General features: G+C 51.6%; 1 pseudogene; it reads left to right on the plus strand.

Annotated features, from left to right (window-relative positions):
• Window positions 1-7,283: 7,283 nt before the first annotated feature.
• LOC122923121 lies at window positions 7,284-25,294 on the plus strand (annotated as a pseudogene).
• Window positions 25,295-26,328: the final 1,034 nt, after the last annotated feature.

Genomic DNA, 26,328 nt, shown 5'->3' on the forward strand with positions numbered 1-26,328 from the left:
GGCTGTACTAGAACAGACAGCACGACTGACAGGCTGGTTAAAACGTGCGAGGAGACCCGTGTACCAATAGAAGGTGAGTAGGCAAGGAGGACCTGGGCGTACCAGGAACGAAATGTGCCCTGGGCGAACCAGGGGTCGACAATGTGACAAAACAAGACAACGACCGTGCCCAGTGAACAATTAGGGGCCCCGGAAGTGACTACAGACACAAGGACAACAGTGACCTTGGCGTACCAGGCAGACAATGACAGGCCTGGGCGAACCAGGTGGAGAAAACCAGAGAAAGAGTGCCAGAGCGATCCCAGCAAGAGGGTGACGACCTTAGCGTACCAAGGAGGTGTTTTTTTTTTTTTTTTAAACAACACAAGCAAATTAGCAGGCGTTATTGCCCCTAGGAGCATGCCAAAACGCACCTGCCGCCCCCCAACTCAGGATAAACTAAATGGCATGTCCGATGCCGCCCCCTGCCGATCAGACATGCGCAACAGGCGCCCGAAGCCACCATGAAAAAACGGTAAGCACTAATAGTGGCGGGCGGAACCCGAGCCCCCTCGGGAGTCAGGACATAAAGTGGCGGACGGCCACCAGAGAATGGGCCCAGGATGTAGGGATGCTGGCCGCCCATAAATCCTTCGCTAGAGTGCGTTCCACGCTGGAACGCACTGCGCTGGCCGCGGCATCGGTGGATCAGCGGTGCATTTACCTGGTAGTCGGGGTGCGACGAGGATGCCCTCCAACTTACCCCTGTGCAACTGTGTGAAGCTGCAGACTGAAGCGAACGGGACGGTTGAGTGGAGCAGACGCGAATCTCTTACCCGGAAGTCGGTCGATGCCGGAACGCCTGCCAGGTAGGAATAAGAGGGGCTGATAAAGGCTCAAGCCCCCCCCCCCCACAAATGCAGTTTGAGCTTCAGCCTTAACTAACATGTGGGAGCGTGCCCCTTATAGTGTAATGATGTCAGTTATGTTTATGGATACATGTGGTAGCGTGCCTTTTACAGTGTGACGCTGTCCGGTATGTTTATGGATACATGTGGGAGCGTGCCCCTTATAGTGTGATGACATCAGGTATGTTTATGGATACATGTGGGAGCATGTATACAGTGTGATGCCGTCAGTTATGTTTATGGTACATGTGGGAGCTTGCCACTTATAGTATGACGCTGTCCTGTATGATTATGGATACATTTGGGAGCGTGCCCTTTATAGTGTGACTGTGTCCGGAATGTTTATGGATTCATGTGGGAGCGTGCCCCTTATAGTGTGATGATATCAGGTATTTTTGTGGATACATGTGGGAGCGTGCCCCTTACAGTGTGACTGTGTCCGGTATGTTTATAAATACATGTGGGAGCGTGCCTCTTATAGTATGGTGATTTCAGGTATGTTTATGGATACATGTGGGAGCGTGCCCCTTACAGTTTGACGCTGTCCGGTATGTTTATGTGTACATGTGGGAGCGTGCCCTTTATAGTGTGACAGTGTCTGGTATGTTTATTGATACATTTGGGAGCGTGTTCCTTATAGGTTGATGTCAGGTATGTTTATGGATACATGTGGGAGCGTGCCCCTTATAGTGTGACTGTGTCCGGTATGTTTATAAATACATGTGGGAGCGTGTCTCTTATAGTATGGTGATTTCAGGTATGTTTATAGATACATGTGGGAGCGTGCCCCTGACAGTGTGACGCTGTCCGGTATGTTTATGTGTACATGTGGGAGCGTGCCCTTTATAGTGTGACGGTGTCTGGTATGTTTATTGATACATTTGGGAGCGTGTTCCTTATAGGTTGATGTCAGGTATGTTTATGGATACATGTGGTAGCGTGCCCCTTATAGTGTGACGGTGTCCGGTATGTTTATGGATACATGTGAGAGTGTGGCCCTTATAGTGTGATGGTGTCCGGTATGTTAATGGATACCTGTGGGAGCGTGCCCTTTACAGTCTGACGGTGTTCGGTATGCTTTTGGATACATGTGGGAGCGTGCCCCTTATAGTGTGACGTTGTCCGGTATGTTTATGGATACATGTGGGGGCGTGCCCCTTATATTGTGAAGATGTCAGGTATGTTTATGGATACATGTGGGAGCATGCCCCTTATAGTGTGATGATGTCAGGTATGTTTATGGATACATGTAGTAGCATGCCCCTTATAGTGTGATGATGTCAGATATGTTTATGGACACATGTAGGAGCGTGCCCCTTACAGTGTGCCGCTGTCCGGTATGTTTATGTGTACATGTGGGAGCGTGCCCTTTATAGTGTAACGGTGTCCGGTATGTTTATGTGTACATGTGGGAGCGTGCCCTTTATAGTGTGATGGTGTCAGATATGTTTATTGATACATTTGGGAGTGTGTTCCTTATAGTTTGATGATGTCAAGTATGTTTATAAATACATGTGGGAGCGCGCCCCTTATAGTGTGACGGTGTCCGGTATGTTTATGGATACATGTGGGAGTGTGCCCCTTACAGTGTGATGTTGTCCGGTATGTTTATGGATACATGTGGGAGCGTGCCCCTTACAGTGTGGCGGTATCAGGTATGTTTATGGATACAGGAGCGTGCCCCTAACAGTGTGACGGTGTCAGGTATGTTTATGGATACATGTGGGATCGTGCTCTTATAGTGTGACGGTGTCAGGTATGTTTATGGATACATGTGGGAGCGTGCCCTTTATAATGTGATGATGTCAGGTATGTTTATGGATACATGTGGTAGCGTGTCCTTCTAGTGTGACGGTGTCCGGTATGTTTATGGATACATGTGGGAGCGTGCCCCTTATAGTGTGACGGTGTCCAGTATGTTTATGGATACATGTGGGAGCGTGCCCCTTATAGTGTGACGGTGTCCAGTATGTTTATGGATACATGTGGGAGCGTGCCCCTTATAGTGTGACTGTGTCCGGTATGTTTATAAATACATGTGGGAGCGTGTCTCTTATAGTATGGTGATTTCAGGTATGTTTATAGATACATGTGGGAGCGTGCCCCTGACAGTGTGACGCTGTCCGGTATGTTTATGTGTACATGTGGGAGTGTGCCCCTTACAGTGTGATGTTGTCCGGTATGTTTATGGATACATGTGGGAGCGTGCCCCTTACAGTGTGGCGGTATCAGGTATGTTTATGGATACAGGAGCGTGCCCCTAACAGTGTGACGGTGTCAGGTATGTTTATGGATACATGTGGGATCGTGCTCTTATAGTGTGACGGTGTCAGGTATGTTTATGGATACATGTGGGAGCGTGCCCTTTATAATGTGATGATGTCAGGTATGTTTATGGATACATGTGGTAGCGTGTCCTTCTAGTGTGACGGTGTCCGGTATGTTTATGGATACATGTGGGAGCGTGCCCCTTATAGTGTGACGGTGTCCAGTATGTTTATGGATACATGTGGGAGCGTGCCCCTTACAGTGTGACAGTGTCAGGTATGTTTATGGATACATGTGGGAGCGTGCCCCTTACAGTGTGACGGTGTCTGGTATGTTTATGGATACATGTGGGAGCGTGCCCTTATAGTGTGACGGTGTGCGGTATATTTATGGATACATGTGGGAGCGTGCCCCTTATAGTGTGATGATGTCAGATATGTTTATGGACACATGTAGGAGCGTGCCCCTTACAGTGTGCCGCTGTCCGGTATGTTTATGTGTACATGTGGGAGCGTGCCCTTTATAGTGTGACGGTGTCCGGTATGTTTATGTGTACATGTGGGAGCGTGCCCTTTATAGTGTGATGGTGTCAGATATGTTAATTGATACATTTGGGAGTGTGTTCCTTATAGTTTGATGTCAAGTATGTTTATAAATACATGTGGGAGCGCGCCCCTTATAGTGTGACGGTGTCCGGTATGTTTATGGATACATGTGGGAGTGTGCCCCTTACAGTGTGATGTTGTCCGGTATGTTTATGGATACATGTTGGAGCGTGCCCCTTACAGTGTGGCGGTATCAGGTATGTTTATGGATACAGGAGCGTGCCCCTAACAGTGTGACGGTGTCAGGTATGTTTATGGATACATGTGGGATCGTGCTCTTATAGTGTGACGGTGTCAGGTATGTTTATGGATACATGTGGGATCGTGCTCTTATAGTGTGGCGGTGTCAGGTATGTTTATGGATACATGTGGGATCGTGCTCTTATAGTGTGACGGTGTCAGGTATGTTTATGGATACATGTGGGAGCGTGCCCTTTATAATGTGATGATGTCAGGTATGTTTATGGATACATGTGGTAGCGTGTCCTTCTAGTGTGACGGTGTCCGGTATGTTTATGGATACATGTGGGAGCGTGCCCCTTATAGTGTGACGGTGTCCAGTATGTTTATGGATACATGTGGGAGCGTGCCCCTTACAGTGTGACGGTGTCAGGTATGTTTATGGATACATGTGGGAGCGTGCCCCTTACAGTGTGACGGTGTCTGGTATGTTTATGGATACATGTGGGAGCGTGCCCTTATAGTGTGACGGTGTGCGGTATGTTTATGGATACATGTGGGAGCGTGCCCCTTATAGTGTGATGATGTCAGATATGTTTATGGACACATGTAGGAGCGTGCCCCTTACAGTGTGCCGCTGTCCGGTATGTTTATGTGTACATGTGGGAGCGTGCCCTTTATAGTGTGACGGTGTCCGGTATGTTTATGTGTACATGTGGGAGCGTGCCCTTTATAGTGTGATGGTGTCAGATATGTTTATTGATACTTTTGGGAGTGTGTTCCTTATAGTTTGATGATGTCAAGTATGTTTATAAATACATGTGGGAGCGCGCCCCTTATAGTGTGACGGTGTCCGGTATGTTTATGGATACATGTGGGAGTGTGCCCCTTACAGTGTGATGTTGTCCGGTATGTTTATGGATACATGTGGGAGCGTGCCCCTTACAGTGTGGCGGTATCAGGTATGTTTATGGATACAGGAGCGTGCCCCTAACAGTGTGACGGTGTCAGGTATGTTTATGGATACATGTGGGATCGTGCTCTTATAGTGTGGCGGTGTCAGGTATGTTTATGGATACATGTGGGAGCGTGCCCTTTATAATGTGATGATGTCAGGTATGTTTATGGATACATGTGGTAGCGTGTCCTTCTAGTGTGACGGTGTCCGGTATGTTTATGGATACATGTGGGAGCGTGCCCCTTATAGTGTGACGGTGTCCAGTATGTTTATGGATACATGTGGGAGCGTGCCCCTTACAGTGTGACGGTGTCAGGTATGTTTATGGATACATGTGGGAGCGTGCCCCTTACAGTGTGACGGTGTCGGGTATGTTTATGGATACATGTGGGAGCGTGCCCTTATAGTGTGACGGTGTGCGGTATGTTTATGGATACATGTGGGAGCGTGCCCCTTACAGTGTGATGACGTCAGGTATGTTTATAGATACATGTGGGAGCGTGCCCCTTACTGTGTGATGGTATCCGGTATGTTTATGGATACATGTGGGAGCGTGCCCCTTACAGTGTGACGGTGTCAGGTATGTTTATGGATACATGTGGGAGCGTGCCCCTTACAGTGTGACGGTGTCTGGTATGTTTATGGATACATGTGGGAGCGTGCCCTTATAGTGTGACGGTGTGCGGTATGTTTATGGATACATGTGGGAGCGTGCCCCTTACAGTGTGATGACGTCAGGTATGTTTATAGATACATGTGGGAGCGTGCCCCTTACTGTGTGATGGTATCCGGTATGTTTATGGATACATGTGGGTGCGTGCCCCTTACAGTGTGATGCTGTCCGGTATGTTAATGGGAACATGTGGGAGCGTGCCCCTTACAGTGTGATAATGTCAGGTATGTTTATGGATACATGTGGGAGCGTGTCCCTTATAGTGTGACGGTGTCAGGTATGTATATGGATACATGTGGGAGCAAGCCCCTTACAGTGTGACGGTGTCCTGTATGTTTATGGAAACATGTGGGAGCGTGCCCCTTACAGTGTGGCACTGTGCGATATCTTAATGGATACATGTGGGAGCGTGCCCCGTACAGTATGACACTGTCCGGTATGTTTATGGATACATGTGGGAGCGTGCCCCTTACAGTGTGATGACGTCAGGTATGTTTATGGATACATGTGGGAGTGTGCCCCTTACTGTGTGATGGTATCCGGTATGTTTATGGATACATGTGGGTGCGTGCCCCTTACAGTGTGATGCTGTCCGGTATGTTAATGGGAACATGTGGGAGCGTGCCCCTTACAGTGTGATGATGTCAGGTATGTTTATGGATACATTTGGAAGCATGCTTCTTAATGTATGACGGTGTCCGGTATGTTTATGGATACATGTGGGAGCGTGCCCTTATAGTGTGACGGTGTCCGGTATGTTTATGGATACATGTGAGAGCGTACCCTTATAGTGTGACGTGTGCGGTATGTTTATGGATACATGTGGGAGCGTGCCCCTTTGAGTGTGGTGATTTCAGATATGGTTATGGATACATGTGGGAGCGTGCCCCTTATAGTGTGACGATGTCCGGTATGTATATGGATACATGTGGGAGCAAGCCCCTTACAGTGTGTCGGTGTCCGGTATGTTTATGGAAACATGTGGGAGCGTTCCCATTACAGTGTCACACTGTGCGATATCTTAATGGATACATGTGGGAGCGTACCCCGTACAGTATGACACTGTCCGGTATATTTATGGATACATGTGGGAGCGTGCCCCTTACAGTGTTATGATGTCAGGTATGTGTATGGATACATGTGGGAGCTTGCCCCTTATAGTGTGGTGATTTCAGGTATGTGTATGGATACATGTGGGAGCGTGCCCCTTACAGTGTTATGATGTCAGGTATGTGTATGGATACATGTGGGAGCTTGCCCCTTATAGTGTGGTGATTTCAGGTATGTGTATGGATACATGTGGGAGCGTGCCCCTTACAGTGTGATGATGCCAGGTATGTTTATGGATACATGTGGTAGCGTGCCTCTTATAGTGTGACCATATCCGGTATGTTTATGGATACATGTGGGAGCGTGCCCCTTACAGTGTGACGCTGTCCGGTATGTTTATGGATACATGTGGGAGCGTGCCCCTTACAGTGTGACGCTGTCCGGTATGTTTATGGATACATGAAAGCCCCTTTATTAGTGACTGATCTTGTGCTGTTCAGCCTCATCCTGTGTACACAAGTATAAACCCGCCCTGTGGAGAACTGCAGTTTTGTTTCTGTCTTCCTCTGTCAGCCGCACCCTGTGCACACAAGTATAAACCCGCCCTCTGGATTTTGAACCTCAGAGAATTGAAGTTACGTTTCTGTCTTCCTCTGTCAGCCATGGCGTCTGCTGATCTGAGAGCTGAGCTGGACTGCTCCATCTGTCTGCAGACCTATACAGATCCTGTAATGCTGAGATGTGGACACAACTTCTGCCGGGTCTGTAATGATCGTGTACTGGATACACATGACTTAATGGGATGGAAGAACCCTTCCGGCTACCCCACACCTTTCCCGCAACCCCCTCTTCCAATAAGACTCCACCACCATCTTGTTGGTAAAATATGGCCGTAAAAGGCCACCTTTATTAATTAAACATGTAACTTAAAACCTTTCTTTCAAACATGCATATTATTACAACAATAATATCATAACATTATCTTCACATTTTCTTAACATTTTCCCGCTGTTAACCCTCCAAGAGATCCTGGGAGGCAACCCCAAAACACGTCTTATTCCCGATCTCCTTTTCTCATGACTTTCCTTGCCCTTGGCCGCGTTCGCCGACCCAAGGACACCAAATCCACCAATTCCAAGTATACAGCTCCCCTAGGCCAACTTAGGCCGAACAGGAGGCGCATTAACCAGCTTTTAAAACTCCAATAGATGCGCATTCCACCATCTAACGCATCTCTTAACCATGAATTGCCCCCCAGGATCCCGCATCAGAAACTGCCCCAACCTAACCAAAACGCACCACTGATCCACTACGCTAAGAAACGAACCCCTAAACCAGGGCGGGTGGGCGGGAACTGCCTCGATCTCTGCAACTCCCCTAAGCTCCTCCTTTCCCTTTCTTTTATACTGCCCGCCAAAACCGTTCTCCAACTCCACCCCCTAACTGCTACCTCTCCTTCCCACACTCCCAATCTCTTAACCCTTACCTGCCTTAAGTCTCCCCCCCAAGTCAAGACGCATTCCGCTAGGTCTGCGCCCCCGCTGCATTGCTATTCTGACTTAATGGGATGGAAGAACCCTTCCGGCTACCCCACACCTTTCCCGCAACCCCCTCTTCCAATAAGACTCCACCACCATCTTGTTGGTAAAATATGGCCGTAAAAGGCCACCTTTATTAATTAAACATGTAACTTAAAACCTTTCTTTCAAACATGCATATTATTACAACAATAATATCATAACATTATCTTCACATTTTCTTAACATTTTCCCGCTGTTAACCCTCCAAGAGATCCTGGGAGGCAACCCCAAAACACGTCTTATTCCCGATCTCCTTTTCTCATGACTTTCCTTGCCCTTGGCCGCGTTCGCCGACCCAAGGACACCAAATCCACCAATTCCAAGTATACAGCTCCCCTAGGCCAACTTAGGCCGAACAGGAGGCGCATTAACCAGCTTTTAAAACTCCAATAGATGCGCATTCCACCATCTAACGCATCTCTTAACCATGAATTGCCCCCCAGGATCCCGCATCAGAAACTGCCACTGACGACCACCGGTGACACCTCACCTGTGGGAGTCACGCCACACCTCGAAAGCCAATTCTAAACCGCCTCGGATCCCTAGAGCCCACATATCACTCCCCAGATCATTAAGATGGACTCCATCCGACCGCAGAAATTGAGGAGAAGCCGCCTCCAACTCCTGGTGCCGAACCACTAAGCCACCCTGACGCCGCACAAAACGCCCCACCTCCTTATTTAATTTTGCCCGGGCCTTATTAATTCGGTCCACTGACCGCGCAAACCGCCATGATCTCCTGGCAACCACATCGGACCAGACCACAATCAGATCCGGGAACTGCGACAGCAATCGGAGCAGATCCAGCTTAATGTCTCTGATAACATCCCGTGACCTACGGACGCCCAAGTCGTTCCCCCCCGCATGTATCACAACAATGTCAGGAGCCCGATCCAAGGCAACCTGCACCTGAAATTCCGGCAGCACACGACCCCACATGAGGCCGCGCAGCCCAATCCACCGTACTTGCAACTGCTCCGGGAGAAAACCCAAGCGACGGCCGTTCCGCCGCACGTCCGCCCGCAAGGCGCCCCAGTAGACATAAGAGTGCCCGAAAATCCACGCCAATCCCGTCACCGGTCCTGCAAAACAAAACAAACAACAAACCGCGTACATTAAACAACCTGAACAGAAAATTCCTAAGGCTACATCCATCTAGCACCTCCTCATAACAAATGCGGTCGAACGTAAGACCGAAAACATGACGACTCCCACCGGCCAATCCTTTTGATAACAGTATCCCCCAAGCCCCACCGGCCGCCTCTGTCGCAGCACCAATACGAAACGAATGCGACGCATACTCCAGGGCCGGCAGCCCAGCCGCCCGCAAACAAGACCGAAACACCGCCACAAACTGAAAAACCGACAAACTAGAACCGTCCTGGTGCACTAGCAAAGGAGCGGAACCTCGCGGACGCACTGCCAAAAAATCCTCCACACAGCGAACCGGACAAAGCACAGTCCCCGTCAACGGCCGCAACCACAACACCGCCCCTTTACCAACCTGATCCGTCTTGGACCTACGCAACCTACACCGCAATACACCATCCCGAATACTAACATCCTCCCTCAACAAACCCCCGGACCCTTTCCGAGTAGCTGACACCAACTCTGAGATCCTAAACGCCCCAAAGAAAGCCAGAGAAAAAGCCACCCTAAACAACACAACCTCAAACGCCGAAACACAAATCAACCCGGCTTTCTCCCATAACTGCAACAAAACTTCAAACGACACTGGCCGCCGCGAATCCCTGCGAACCGCCCCGCGACGATAGCCTTTTAAAGCCTGCCGCACCAAAAAAGTCTTGGTCACGTCCACCAAACCGCGCAAACGCAACCAAAAAGACACCGCAGCTAACCTCTTGGAAGCCACCGAAAAGGACACCCCCTCACTGAACGACACCCCTAACCAATACACCAACACGGACTGCCACTCCTCTACCGAATCACCCACCCCTACTTGCTCCAACAAACCTTCCCAAAGCGACCACACTGCCGAGTAAGACGACCACGTCCCTTTACTCACAGACCGCCGAATCAAGTCAGCCGAGACCCCAAGGCCACGCTCCAGAGCCACTGGGGGCAGGACAGCCCGCGAACCTCCGCTTCCGGCACCAATCCTCGAAAACGCTCCCACTGGAAACGAGAAAGAGAATCAGCTATGGAGTTCTCCACCCCTGGCAGGTGAACAGAAACAAAACAAGCATTCAACCGCAAACCCTGTAACACCAGAAACCTAAGCAATCTCAACACCGGGGGCGACGAGGCCGATTGACTATTAATCACCTGCACCACCCCCAAGTTGTCACAGAAAAAACGTACCCGCTTGTTCCGAAACCTGTCCCCCCACAGAACCGTGGCCAACAAGGCCAAGTTCCCAAGAAAACCAGCCTCCCGCCATTCCACCGGCCAAGGCCCCGCACTCCACTGTCCACCGCAATACACCCCATAACCTCCGGAACCAGATGCATCCGAAAATAACTCCAAGTCCACATTAGAGACAGGCGCCTCCATCCACATAGCCCGACCATTAAAACCCTCCAGAAAAACCTGCCAAACCCGTAAATCCTCCCTCACCTCCGAGGACAAACGCAAATAGTGAAACGGAACCACCACTCCCGCCGAGGCCTGCGCCAGCCGGCGACAGAAAACCCTACCCATCGGCAATATCCTGCAAGCAAAGTTCAACTTGCCCAGCACCGACTGCACCTTCCGCAACTGAACCCGCCGAGCCCGCACCAGAAATGCCAAATCCTCCAACAAATCCCTCACCTTATCCACCGGCAACCTACATTCCATAGCCACGCTATCTATTTCAATCCCCAAAAAACGAAGCACCGTTGCCGGTCCCTCCGTCTTTTCCGGGGCCAACGGCACCCCAAAACGAGCCGCCACCCGTTCCATAGTGCGCAACAAAACCGAACAGACCCGCGAGCCCGCAGGGCCGATAAACAAAAAGTCATCAAGATAGTGTAAAACCGAATTCCAACCCGATTCCACCTTGACTACCCACTCCAAAAACGTGCTAAAACATTCAAACAACGAACATGAAATCGCGCAACCCATCGGCAAACAGCAATCTACATAAAAACTCCCCTCCCACTGAAAACCCAACAAGTGGAAACTCTCAGGATGAATCGGTAACAACTGAAAAGCGGCCTCAATATCGGTCTTAGCCAACAGGGCACCCTGACCAAAACGACGGACACACCGAACAGCCGCGTCAAAAGAAGTGTACGAAACTGAACACAACTCCTCCGCTATACCATCGTTCACCGCCCCACCCGGCGGAAAGGACAGATGATGTATTAAACGAAATTTATTGGGCTCCTTTTTTGGCACAAGCCCCAACGGCGACACCCAAAAATCCGGCAACGGCTGACAAGCAAAAGGACCAAGAACCCTACCCGCAGCAACCTCCTTAGCAATCTTCTCGGTCACCACCCCCGGACAACGCAACGCCGAGGACAGATTCCGCGGAACGGTCCCATCCCCAACCGACAGACACGGAATTTTGAAACCCCACTGAAAACCTGCCAACAACAAAGCAGCCGCCTCCTTATTTGGGTACCTCTCTAAATACGGCGCCATCTCTCCCACCATCACCGGCGTCACCCCTCTTCGGCGCAACCTCAGGTCCCTTGCCTCTCCCCCTCTTGAAGCATTTGGACAAACTATGGGCGCCTCCGCAACCGGAGCACTCGTGTCTGAACCGACACTCGGCCATGAACCGACAATGGCCTTCATTGTATTGCCAGCAACAGCCCTTCCTCCCAACACCGTGCCCCTCACCGGCCGAGGATCCCCCGGCCCCCCCACGAAAGGGCATCGACCCCCCCTTTGGAGCCGTCATCAACTTCATCCAAAGACTAATGTCCTTATGATCCCATCGTATGCTCGGCCTGACCGCCTTCCTCTGCCTAAACTGCTCATCATATCTGAGCCACGCCACACCCCCATAAACCCGATGAGCCTCCCCGATGAAATCCATATAACCGAACAACGCCGAACAATGTTCCGGAGCCTTCTCCCCGACCACACTAGCAAAAATGGCAAAGGCCTGTAGCCAATTCTGAAACGTACGTGGAATGAGCCTATACCTCCGCTTCTCCTCCTCCTCCCGCTTACTGTCGTCTGGTTTCCCCCTATCCAAATTAAACTTCTCCAACGGAAGAAGGGAAAAAATCTCCACATACTCGTCCCTCCATATCTTGTCCTTAACCTCCTGCTTAAAGTGCGCCCCCAACGGACCCTCGAAGCACACGTACACTTCACCCTTAGCCGCATCCGCCAACCGCACACCATCACCCAACACGCTCCCCTGCCTAGCGGACTCCCCCACCGAAGGTCCAACAGACACCCCAGGCTGAGATCCCGCGCACTCCGCCCCAGCAACTACCCCCGGACCACCGACACCCTGCACAGGCCCCCACACCGACGCTGGCGACACAGCCGTACCCTGCCCCCCTCTCGACAACAGAGCCAGCATCCCGGATAACAGTTCCTGCGCCAAAGCCATAGAACCCCCCCCACCACCTGACTAGGCCCAGCATCCCCAATCCCCGCCCCCACCGCAACATGTCCAGACGTCCTCTCACCTGGCCGTCCCTGGGAAGAAGACCCAGCAGCCGCCGCTCCTCCAACCTGCGTCACCGATAGGCCTCCACCGGAAAATGGCACAGCGTCCGGCACCGCCACATCCTCCAAGACACCTGCCGCCTGGGAAGGATCCGCCTCCAACTCTCCCTCCTCCATGCTCTGTCCCGATGAGGACCCACCGCTGGGACTTCTGGCGAGGGTGTGTGAACCGGACCCCCGGTTCCTGCCTCCACGTCGATCCGGTGAAACCGCCGGCCTCCTGGTCCCAGCCACCGCAGCCGCCACTGTCCCACACGCAGCCGGCACCCTCTCCTCACCCGCCGAACCATCCCTGCCACACCGCCGCACAGGGTGAGGAAGTAACTCCGGCCCACTAGTCGGCGCTCCGTGCTCCAGTCGCCGGCCCACCTCCAGGGGCCGCGACGCGCTCCTCTCACTCCGGGACATCGCCACCGAACCTGGCGCACGTCCCCTCCTCCCGGCCTCCACTCGCGATCCAGCCACCGCCACCGCATCAAGCAAAGCCGCCGCTCCGCTCTCCGGCAGGACTCCCCCCACCTCCGCAGGTGAGTCCGTCACTCTCCGTCCATCCCTCCGTGGTCTCGACCCGCCGCGCGCCTCTCTCGCGGACCTGGGGGCAGGCTCAGCAGACGCCAGAGCCCCCCCCGCCGACCCGGCCCGAGCCACCACTGACCTGCCGCTGCGCCGGGGCGCCGAGCCAGACGCCATCACCGCCGCTCTCATCAAAGGGCCACGGGAAGGACTCCGCACCCGCCTCCTGACCCTCGGGGTCGCCTCCGGGCTGAGCCACTCCGGGGGGACCGAACGACGGGTTCTGGTCCTCACCTCCACCGCCGCACTCGGAACAGGAACCCCCCGCAGCGCTCCGGTAAGATGATCCTGCAGCCACGCCGTCCCGTGCTGCCGCGCCGCGTCCCTCACCGCCGACACCAAAGCCTCCAGGTCCGCCATAACTGCCTCGATCTCTGCAACTCCCCTAAGCTCCTCCTTTCCCTTTCTTTTATACTGCCCGCCAAAACCGTTCTCCAACTCCACCCCCTAACTGCTACCTCTCCTTCCCACACTCCCAATCTCTTAACCCTTACCTGCCTTAAGTCTCCCCCCCAAGTCAAGACGCATTCCGCTAGGTCTGCGCCGCCGCTGCATTGCTATTTGGACGAGTCTGGGGTTTATACCTGTCCTGAATGCAGAGAAGAGTTTCAGGAGCGGCCAGCACTGATGAGGAACTTAGCTCTGCGTAACATTATGGAGAATTTATTGACTGTTGGTATTCAGGACAGGTTAGGGAAGGGACATCCCATCAGGCCTCTCATCATTAACTTATCCTAAACAAAGGACACGACACCTTTAACTTTTATAACTCTCTTTTACTGGCTAATGATCGGCCACAGCTAACATTATGAAGGCAACTTTAAACTCCTCCTCCAACCACTCCTTCGTTGCGTGTGCCAGCCCCTGGACCCCAGAGGGCACGTGCGCCAAATCTGTTCCCATCATGCTCCTGTTCTCTACATTGCCGCCAGCTGTGACTTCCGAAACCGCACCACCAACTCCGGAACCTCGAAAAAAGGAAAGACAAATTAACCATCCAAACATAATACATACAATACCATAACAAGGGAGGGAGGGCGGGACCAGCTTCGCCTTCTCCGAACAGAGGAAGAGGCAGGAGCAGGGGGGGGGGGGGCGTATATATCCTCTGCCATCGCCACCTCCCCTTCCTGCTCCTAACCCCCACCACCATCCGATTAACCCCTTCATTCCCATGCTCATGTTCCTTTTAACCCCACCTTGGCCAGACCAGCCAGAGGGAAGGGGCAGGGCCTGTTATTACACTTAGGAAGGGGTTGGGATCACCATCAGTCCCTCATCACCCTTCTTAATCCTGTCGGGTGCTCTCCAGACTGTTGGTATTCAGGACAGGTTAGGGAAGGGACATCCCATCAGGCCCCTCATCATTATCTTATCCTAAACAAAGGACACGACACCTATAACTTTTATAACTCTCTTTTACTGGGTAATGATCGGCCACAGCTAACATTATAAAGGCAACTTTAAACTCCTCCTCCAACCACTCCTTCGTTGCGTGTGCCAGCCCCTGGACCCCAGAGGGCACGTGCGCCAAATCTGTTCCCATCATGCTCCTGTTCTCTACATTGCCGCCACGGAGGAGGCCAAATTATACAGGACTCCGACCACCACCCAGCAAAAAGAAACCCTGCTCGATACCATCCTGCAGGCCAGACAAAAATATATCCAGACCAATTTCCGTCAGGTGTACCCCATCTGGTCTCATCAGCGCCCTATTGTCACCCTCCAATTGCCGGTGACGAACCGTTACACCACCTCGAGAGCGCACAAAGCATGAAATACGAGCATTCAAAGTTTTCCTGCACCTCTCCAGTGCTTCTCCATCCCGAGCACCATGCCACACAACACGGGGAACCACCTCAGACCACACGATGACCAGTTCCCTAAAGAAATCCGGGAACCTCTCCAAATCCGAGCGCATGAGCGCCATCAACTCAGTAAGTCGCAGGGCACATAGATCATTCCCGCCCGCATGAATCACCAGAATCACCGGCCCAGAGGACCGCAGACCCAGATCCACCTCCTCGGGCAACAGCTGAGACCACCGAAGGCCCCGTATCCCCTTCCAAAAAACCTCTACTTCCCTGAACCCAAGGCTTCGACCTCCAGGCCTTCGTTCCGCCCTCTGCGCAGCCCAAAATATGTAAGAATGGCTCAACAGCCAAACCACCGGACGAACAGCACCTAAAAAAGAAAAAACAATGAAGAACAGATCCACCATGCCTCCTTAAACACCTATACAATACATATCAACACATTTTTTTTTTTTTTTATTTAAACACAAATGCCGTGACAGCAAACAGACTACTCAACCAGCAATTCCGTCCGGATATACCGCGCAAAACATGAAGACCGCCACCTACCAATACGCATCACTTCCGATTCCGACAAGCCCGCCCTAGCTGCTTCCGTAGCCGCACCAATACGAAAAGAGTGAGTCCCGAACTCACCCGGCTCGACCCCAGCCTGCCTCAAGCAATTGCGCAATACCGCAGAAAACTGAAATTTCGTGAATGGTGACCCATCAGCATGCGCAAAAAAATTCACACCTCCCGACCGAACCGCCTTGTATTCCGCCACCAACCGAACCGGGCAGGCCATACCAGGTACCGGCAATATTGGCAACCACACCCCCCTCCCCAACTGATCCGTCTTCGACTTCTGTATACGAATTCTAAGAACATTATTACCCAACACCACATCCGGGTCTAACAAACCACCAGGCCTAGTCCCCGAAGGCGCCACCAACTCCCCCACCCTCAAAGCCGCAAAAAAGGCGAGACTGAAACTAGCCGCCACCATAACACCCTCAAAAGCGGACGAACACACCGCCCCACAACACTCAATCAACCTGCCTAACAATGTAAAAGAAATAGGCCGCCTGCTATCCCTCACCACATAATCCCTCTGCCAACCCTTCATTGCCTGTTTAACCACAAAAACCTTCGTCACATCCGTCCAACCACACAATTTAAAGTAAAACGCCACCCCTGCCAAACGCCGCCGCGCAACCGGAGCTGATACCCCCATGGACCTCATCCTCAGCAGCCACTCCACAGTCACCTCCAAGCGAACATCATCCCTCAAACCAACCTCTCTTACCCCTTTCACCGCCAACCAGTCTGCCCAGGCCTTACCATGTGCCTGCCACGTCGCCGGTGACACAGACGCACTCACAAGTGACATCAACTGCTGTCCACCAGCCGCCACAGGAACTGTGGGCACTCCAGTCCATCCGACTCCGCTTCCGGAAGAAGCTCCCGAAACACCTGCCAATTAAAGCGAGACAGAGCATCAGCAATACGGTTGTCGACCCCAGGAACGTGCCGAGCCCTAAAGTAGATGTTGCGCTCCAAGCAACGGAGGACCAAATGCCGTAGCAACGCCAACAGCGGGAGAGACGAAGAAGACAAACAATTAATACATTGAACAGTTCCCAGATTATCCGACCAAAAACAAACATGCCGGTTAGCCAACCGCTCCCCCAGATCTCCACCGCTACCACTATAGGGAACAGCTCCAAGAGGGTAAGATTCCTAACAAGCCCCAAGGCACGCCAATCCTCAGGCCAGGAAGATGCACACCACTCCGTTCCCAGTATCGTGCCAAAACCACAGGAGCCCGCAGCATCAGACCATAACTCCAGCTCAGCATTCGAAACCATCTCATCAATAAAGCAAGTGTGCCCATTATAGGAACCCAAAAAAGAACTCCAAACCCTCAAGTCAGCCTTCAGCGATTTCATAAGTCGAACGCGATGTCGAGGGGACCGACCTCCGCGCGTAGCCAAAGATAGGCGGCGCGAAAAAACTCGACCCATAGGCATGACCCGACACGCAAAGCAAAGCAAACCCAAGAGGGACTGGAGTTGACACAAGGAAACCTTCCGTACCACCAAAAAACCGTCAATCAAACCCATGAGGGTACTCAGTTTGTCTGAAGGGAGACGAAAAACCATAGCAGCCGAATCAATCTCAATTCCTATGAAAGAAAGACAAGTCACCGGACCCTCCGTCTTTTTCGCCGAGATAGGGACCCCAAAACGTGCCATTAACTTAAAAAAAGTGGACAGCAGGAAGCGGCAGCTATCACTACCCTGCGGACCCACAAAGAGAAAATCGTCAAGATAATGAATCACTGACGACAATCCCGCCTCAACACGCACAACCCATTCCAAAAATGAGCTGAACATTTCGAAATAATGGCACGAAATGTAGCACCCCATAGGCAAGCACATGTCGTAATAGAAAAGGCCCTGGAAACACCCACCCAACAAATGAAAACAATCCGGATGAATGGGCAGGAGTCTAAAAGCCGATTCTATATCCGATTTCGCCATAAGGGCACCCTGTCCCGCCGTCCTCACTAGCGCTACTGCCCTATCAAACCGAAACCCTTAAATTAGAAAAAAGGAGGTGATGCAAAAGGACCGGCCATCCTCCCAGCTGATAACTCAATCTGCAACTTAGCTTCCAATACTTCCGGGTTCTCCCTGACGACTTAAGATTGTCAGAGTAAACCGGGGACCTATTGAGCACAAACGGAATGAAAAAACCCTCCGAAAAACCATTACGCAAAGTTAAAGCAGCCTCCCTATTAGGATACCTGTCTAACCACGGCGCCATCTCTGATATGTTGACCGGCGTCCTTCTGTTCAAGGGGAGCAGGGTTCTTTCCGGGCCTAACCTGGGACCTAGTACACCTACCTGCCGCGTGAGGACCTCCACAGGCCAAGCATTCGTGCTTGTATTTGCACAAACCGGCATATTTGCAGAAACCCTCTTTGAACAACCAGCACGCGCCCGGTCGTCGAACGGCCACCGATCCAGAAGCTGATGAGGCACCTGAACCAGCGGCCGCCCCTGGAAAGGAAGGAGGACGTTGCGATACCATCAGGCGAAGCCACACATCCGTAGCCTTCACCCCCCACCCCAATTCCGGCTGAAGCGCCAACCGCCTCCTAAATTCCTCATCGTACCTTCACCATGCACTGCCCCAATGAGCTTTATACGCACTATAAATCATGTCCAAGTATATGAACAAATGGGGAGGAGAAAAGCAGAGGAAGACAGCGGCACTGCTCCCACTAGCAACGCCCTCCCGCCTCTTGTGATCGGGAACTCCTAAGACCCGCGGCTGTGAGGACCCAGGTAATGTGGTGCTCAGCGTGGTGCAAGTATACAGGATCGGAAGTGAAGGTAATAGACACGCGGCACTCACCAGGGTCGATTGGATGCTTTATTTGCGGTACAGCAAAGTAGACTTGGTGTGCACTGGCTGGGGAGCGGACAGGTCCAGGTGTGTTTAGGCGGTGACGGCCGTTTCGCGCAAGTCGCGCTTCCTCGGACCGCTGCTCATGTGCAGGCGCACTGACGTGCTTTTTAAGGGCTGACCCAGGTCATCACCATGACGACCATGGACGCTCCCCAGGTGCGCACTATGAATCAAACAGAAGGGGATCATTACAGTGTTATACAAACTGGCTGCAGATTACTGCAGCATAATACTTTGTAGCACACCCTTATCTCAAAAGGAGGGGACAAATTACCCTAGCATAGAGGAGAGAACAATGAGTGCACTAATTGGGGAGACATACACTTAAACTGTTGTATGGGAGCTGGTTCCACATAGAGGACAAAGTGAGAGAGATTAGAAATGAACGCCTGGAAAAGCTAATAGTCAGGTTGTAGTGGGTATGCAGAATCTTTGCAAATGGTAAAATATATTGCTGCCTAACCTGTGTAAAATAGAGATTTCAAAGGAAGACAGCCATGTCGTTTTTGTCATTTAGACCGTGTGGTCCCATGGCTCCCGTTTTGATGATCCATCGAGCCTCCCGCTGCAACAGAAGGCGGTGGCGGTCCCCACCCCTAGGGATGGGGCCCACCGCCTCTATCCCAGCAAAAGAGAGGCTCGATGGATCACCATTGTGGGTTGAGCGTACGTGGTCAACAAGGAGCGGAGAACCATGTCCTGTCCTGATAGAGCCGAGGTGTTCCCGTATGTGCTCAAATAGGGGCCTGATGGTTTTACCGATGTAAAACCTGCCACAGGTACAAGATATGACGTAAACGACGTGGGTGGTGCGACATGTGATGAAGTCATTCACTCTGTGTATGTCGCCTCCCAGAGACAGGGATTTCCCCTGTGAGTTGTAGGGGCAGAAAGAACACATCCCACACTTAAAATTACCTTGAGGTCTCCTACTTTGGAGCCAGTTGGGCTGTCGGGACCGTCCTAATGTACTGTGGACTAACCTATCTCTTAGGGTGTGACATTTTCTAAAGGCAATTAATGGTCGTTGGGAGGCTATGTCTCCCATGCTAGGGTCACCCTTCAGTAGGTCCCAGTTGTTGAGTACCGCTCGTTTGACAATATCTGCCGCTGGACTAAACTTGAAGATGAAAGTGAATCTATCTTCGTTGTCTTTGTGGATCTGGTCACTAAGTAGGCTATGTCTAGGGCGGAGGGCCGCTCGATACATCGCATCAGTGACGTCTCTCTTGGAATATCCCCTCTCAAGCAGCCTATCTTTGAGTTGATGGGCCTGCCTGAAGTAGTCCTTCTCTGTACTATTTATCCTGCGGAGGCGTATAAACTGCCCGTACGGGACAGCTTCCTTAACTGCAGGGGGATGGAAACTGGTCTGGTGGAGCAGCAAATTGGTGGCTGTGGGCTTACGGAAGCCTATGGTCTGTAGGATACCATCCACCACGGAGACCTTGACGTCCAGAAATTCTAGACTGTCACCTCCGAAGTTGAGGGTAAATTTCATATTCATCTGGTTAATATCATTGATATATTCCACAAACTGCACACACTGAATTTCGCTGCCCGACCAGACCAGGAACACATCGTCCACGTACCGCAGGTAAAGGTGGATGTATCTAAGGAAGGGGTTCTGTATGGAGAAGACGTAGGTCTCTTCGAATACCGCCAGATACAGGTTGGCGAAGGTACACGACACCGGAGTGCCCATCGCCGTACCTAGTATCTGGCGGTACCACTGACTTCCAAATTGGAAGACGTTGTTGGATAATATCAGGTCGAGGGACTCCTGAATAAACTGTGAAAAGGTGTTGCCCTTATTGGAGCTACTGAGGACCGTCGCTATGGCTCTAAGTCCTGCATCATGTGGGATTCTAGTATATAGGCTCTCCACGTCCAAGGACACAAGGTGGAATTCCTCCTGCCACTCAAGGGAGTTAAGGGCACGGAGGAAGTCCCCGGTGTCCTTTAGGTACGTGGGAGTGCCTTTTAAAAGGGGCCTCAGTAACCAGTCTACGTATCCCGAAAGTGGTTCGGTGGCTGATCCCATACCGGAGACGATCGGTCGTCCCGGGGGATGGGACAGCGATTTATGTACCTTCGGCACAAAATACCAGACTGGATTCTTGGGAAACTTGGGGACTAACTTATCCAGGATAGTAGCAGGGAGAAATTGTATCTCTACGTACTTGGAGAAAAGAGAACGTATCCTAGTAAGTATCTGTGGAACAGGATTGTCACCTAGTTTCTCATAAACATTGGTATCTCCCAGATGTCTAGAGGCTTCCTCCAGATAGAAGGCTCTGGTCATCAGGACCACGTTTCCCCCCTTGTCGGCGGGTTTGATCACTACATCTTGAAGGCCTGTAAGCCAGCGTAAAGCTGCTTTTTCCTCTTTGGTGATATTAGGGGGTGCCACCGGGTATATCAGTGCACGTACATCCCTAATTACTCTCTTGTAAAAGAGGTCGCCACCTGAAAAAGGCACTGGAGGGTCCAAAGGCTGAACACTTTCACTATCAAGACCCGCTAAGAACTGAAGGCAAGAGATTTCCTCGGTATCGTAGCGGTGCTGGAGGTGGAAGTCGGTGCATGTCATATATGCTGGGATCTCGCCTGGTAACGGCTGGGGGTGGATTGAACTGCGTTCCGAGAACATCTTCCTCAGGAATAGTTTGCGTATTGCCTTATATAAGTCCACCTCAAAGTCGACCAAATTAAATTGTTCCACTAAGCTGTATCCCAATCCTCTTTGGAGGAGTGAGATACAGCTCGGGGGTAACACATGGGTAGTCAAATTGATGATAAGGTTGGGACAATCTTGTGTGAATGGAGATGCTTGGCGTTCTTCTACTGCTTCCACGTCACTTGTCGCCGTCTTCTTGTGGACTTGCGGACTTGGGGATTTCTTCATATTTGCAGAAACCCTCTTTGAACAACCAGCACGCGCCCGGTCGTCGAACGGCCACCGATCCAGAAGCTGATGAGGCACCTGAACCAGCGGCCGCCCCTGGAAAGGAAGGAGGACGTTGCGATACCATCAGGCGAAGCCACACATCCGTAGCCTTCACCCCCCACCCCAATTCCGGCTGAAGCGCCAACCGCCTCCTAAATTCCTCATCGTACCTTCACCATGCACTGCCCCCATGAGCTTTATACGCACTATAAATCATGTCCAAGTATATGAACAGTTCCGCACAACGCTCGGGGTGCCGCTGGCCCATAACACAACCCAGCACCGCGAACGCTTGCAACCAATTGTTCATAGTCCTAGACACCTTCATTCTCCTATCATACGGCTTATCAAGGAAACGCTTCTCTCACCGTGTGTTGATCCACCGAAATCAAGGACCAAACGTCCACATATTGATTAGACCAAATTTTTTCCTTTACCGCCTCCTCTAAATGAGACCCCAACGGGCTAACCCCGCAGAAAAAGGAATCCTTATGAACACCTGCCAATACCGGAGGAGCCCTCTCGGGAGGCGACGAAACCTCCCGCGGCTCCGGCCCAGAATCAGGCGCCCCAGCAACCGGAGCCGCAGAAGGCAACAAGGGTGGCAACCTGTCCAATAAGGATTTCAGCAACACCTCCAGCCCAGCACTGGACCCCCCCGCCCCCCAAGCCCCAGCATATTGGTACTCACCAGCCGGCGAAGGCAACGGCACCGCCATTGCAGGTACAGGCACAACATCCCTGGGAGCCGCCAAAGTAGCCAGGCTAGAGGCCCTGGAACCTTCACCCGGAACTGGTCTGCCCCGTCTGGAACGCAGTGTTTGAACAGACTCCCCTGATGCGCCCGAGGACCCATCCGAAGACGACGGGGAGCGCCACCGAGAGGATCTGGACCGCCTACTGTATCTAGAGGAACGGGAACCGCGCCGCGAGCGCCGCCTACGGCGGTCCCGCCGGCCCCTGCTCCTGCCGTCCACTGACGAGGAGGGGGACAATGACAACTCCCTGCGCCTGCGTGAATGCATCAGGGGAGGTGGAACCGCAAGTGGCTGGGGGGCTGTGAAAGAGGGGCCAACTGACGTCCACTGATGACAGAAGCACCCACAGCAGGAGACACCTGCAAGGAAGTAGGGGGAGGGGGACTATTCCCCAAACCCCCATGAAGAGGCGCCAGGACCCCCTGCAACGGCAGGACAGGAGGGGCTGAGGGGGAAGGCATCGCTGGCTCAGATGCCAAAGGGGTTAATGGCCGTTCCCCACCAGACTCAATACTATTACTGGACCCTATAATAAGCGCTCCCGCCGCCTGCCACGCTGAACTACCCAGTGGCTGAGGCGGCCGAAGAGGCAGAACCGGAAGGGGCGGAGCCAAGTCCCGACGGCGCGAACTCGCGGCCGAGCGCCGCACAGAGGCAGTGCGCCTGCGCACAGACCCAGGAGCCGGAGCAGCGCCCGGGGAGTGAAGAGGCGAGTGCCCCAGCCGCACCGGAGGCCGGTGAGTTCTCCCGGAGCGCCGCTCAGCCGGCACAGCACAGGGGGGAGGAGGGGGAGGAGGGGGCGGAGCAGCCACTTGCGGAGTCCCCATTGCAGCAATCGACACCGGCGCAGGAGGATCCAAGGAAGCGGGAGCACTCAAGCTGCATAAAAAGGAACGCAGCCAGCCCTCCCCTTCCTCGCCAAACCTTGCCAAGAGCGCATCCCTAAGGTTAGCGTCACTTGCAGCCATACTCTTGAGAGACAGACAGACAGCCAGCAGACCCACCAGCTTCGCCTTCTCCGAACAGAGGAAGAGGCAGGAGCAGGGGGGGGGGGGCGTATATATCCTCTGCCATCGCCACCTCCCCTTCCTGCTCCTAACCCCCACCACCATCCGATTAACCCCTTCATTCCCATGCTCATGTTCCTTTTAACCCCACCTTGGCCAGACCAGCCAGAGGGAAGGGGCAGGGCCTGTTATTACACTTAGGAAGGGGTTGGGATCACCATCAGTCCCTCATCACCCTCCTTAATCCTGTCGGGTGCTCTCCAGGTTACTCAACCAAAAGTGACGGAAATCGGGATCTGCTGCACTTACTGTGTGGACTCTCCTGTACCTGCTGTTAAATCCTGTCTGATGTGTGAGGCTTCTCTGTGTGAGAAACACCTGAGAGTTCACAGCAAGTAATCAGAACACGTCTTATATGACCCCAGCACTTCCCTGGAGAACAGGAAATGTTCTGTCCATAAGAAAATCCTGGAGTATTACTGCACTGAGGACTCTGCTTGTATCTGTGTGTCCTGCAGTTTGGTTGGAGAACATCAGGGACATCGGGTGGAGATGCTGGATGAGGCCTCTGAGAAGAAGAAAAGGAAACTGAGAAATATTTTCCAGAAACTGACCGGAAAGAGAGAGAAGACTGAGAAAAGAGTCTAGAACCTGGAGGAACGCAAGAGAAATGCTCAAGGAAAAGCATCTGGAGAAGCAGAGAGAGTCACTGCCCTGTTTACAGACATCAGGAGACGACTGGACGACCTGGAGAAGAGGGTCCTGAGTGAGATCTCCAGGCAGGAAAAGGAAGAGTCACTCTCATTCTCTTCTCTGATCCAGAAGCTGGAAATAAAGAAGGACGAGCTGTCCGGGAGGATGAGACACATTGAGGAGCTGTGTAACATGACTGATCCACTGACTGTCTTACAGGAACCAGATACAGGTGACTTGTGTGATCCTGAGGAGGAAGGAGGAGATGAAGACATAAATAGATGTCTACATGATGTAGGTGATCTGGATGTGACTGTGATCTCAGACAAATTACACACATTATGTGACATAATAACAGATATAAGGAGAGGGATCTATGTGGAGGGTCCTGCAGACATATTACTGGATGTAAACACAGTAATAACATTATTATATCAGACGACCTGAAAACTGCAACCTGGACACAAAATAATCAGAATCGTCCAGAAAGAGCAGAGAGATTCCAGAATAAGGCCCCATGCACACGGCCGTGTGCGGGCCGTGGAACCGCGGCCTGGATCCCTCCTGAGAGCAGGAGCGCACGGCATCACTGGTTGCTATGACGCCGTGCGCTCCCTGCTGCCGCCGCAATACAGTAATACACTGGCATAGATCATACCAGTGTATTACTGTACTGTGCCAACAGCAGGGAGCGCACGGCGTCATAGCAACCAGTGACGCCGTGCGCTCCTGCTCTCAGGAGGGATCCAGGCCGCGGTTCCACGGCCCGCACACGGCTGTGAAACACGGCCGTGTGCATGGGGCTTAATCAGGTGATGAGCAGCAGGGGATTTACATCAGGGCAACATTACTGGGATGTGGAGGGCAGTGGATCAGTGAAGTGGATGGTGGGGATGTGTTATCCCAGTATAGACAGGAGGGGAGGTCAGTCATACATTGAAGATAATAAAAAGTCCTGGGGTTTGAGGAGGTATAATAATCAGTATGCAGTGAGACATGGCGGTAAAGATCTCCAGTGATAGAGTCAGGATATGTCTGGACTACGAGGCCGGGCAGCTGTCCTTTTATGAGCTATGTGACCCCATCAGACACTTTAACACCTTCACTGCCGCCTTCACCGAGCCCCTTCATGCTGCATTATATGTATTGGGAGGTTCTATAAAGATATCTATGGTGGGAGGTGAAACCTGCCAAAAATAAAATGATAACGAAAAACATTAAATTCTAATTCAAATCCCAATTTGACATTTCATTTTCAACCCATGTCTGCAAAATGCCTGCCAAAATGAAAAGTAAAATGCATTTCTTCCCTTTGGATTTTCATTACCAGCTCCAGTGTGGGTAATATGTGGCAAAAATAAATGTAAAATTAAATAGACTTTGGCTTTTAAAATTTCAACTTTGTCAATGAATTATCATGTCCCCATAGTGCTATTTTCCAATCAAAATTATAAATCAAATGAAAAACCTAAAATAAAATTTAAAAAAGGTAATCTGAGATTTCAGTTTCATCTCTTGTAGACATTTTCACTGCCAAAATTCCAATCAAAATGAAAAATGCCACTTGCCATATAACATTTTCATTTTAATATTGTCCAAAATTCAGATTCATACAACTGAGCAGTAGTGGGCCTGGGTTAATATGTGAAAGGAGACTGAACAGACAGTGACTGTCCAAAGGAGGGCGCTCTGCTTCTACACAATTCCCATAGGTCACACACCGCTACAGATCAGAACGCGTTTAGAATTCCAATAGAGGAAAATGATGCTAGTGTGCAGAGTGACTGGCATAAGACTATGAATCCAATAGATGGCGCTGAGAGGAAAATGATGCTAGTGTGCAGCGTGACTGGCATAAGACTATGAATCCAATAGATGGCGCTGAGAGGAAAATGATGCTAGTGTGCAGAGTGACTGGCATCAGACTATGAATCCAATAGATGGCGCTGAGAGGAAAATGATGCTAGTGTGCAGAGTGACTGGCATAAGACTATGAATCCAATAGATGGCGCTGTGACACAAAGGGACATAATACATTGACTAACACTATGCTATGGCCAGCTTCTTGACAGTTAGCCTATGTGGCATTCAAGTGAAAAGCAAGGGTTCAAGGCCTTAGGTTGCTTTTTCTTTTTGTCTCACGTCAAAACTATCTTTTCTCTTTTTAACCCCTTCCCGCATTTGGATGTAACTGTGCATCCAGATTACCTGTAATTTAACGTAATCAGGCGTAC

This window comes from Bufo gargarizans, unplaced genomic scaffold (genome assembly GCF_014858855.1).
Source record: "Bufo gargarizans isolate SCDJY-AF-19 unplaced genomic scaffold, ASM1485885v1 original_scaffold_1212_pilon, whole genome shotgun sequence".
In the NCBI taxonomy this organism is placed as follows: Eukaryota; Metazoa; Chordata; class Amphibia; order Anura; family Bufonidae; genus Bufo; species Bufo gargarizans.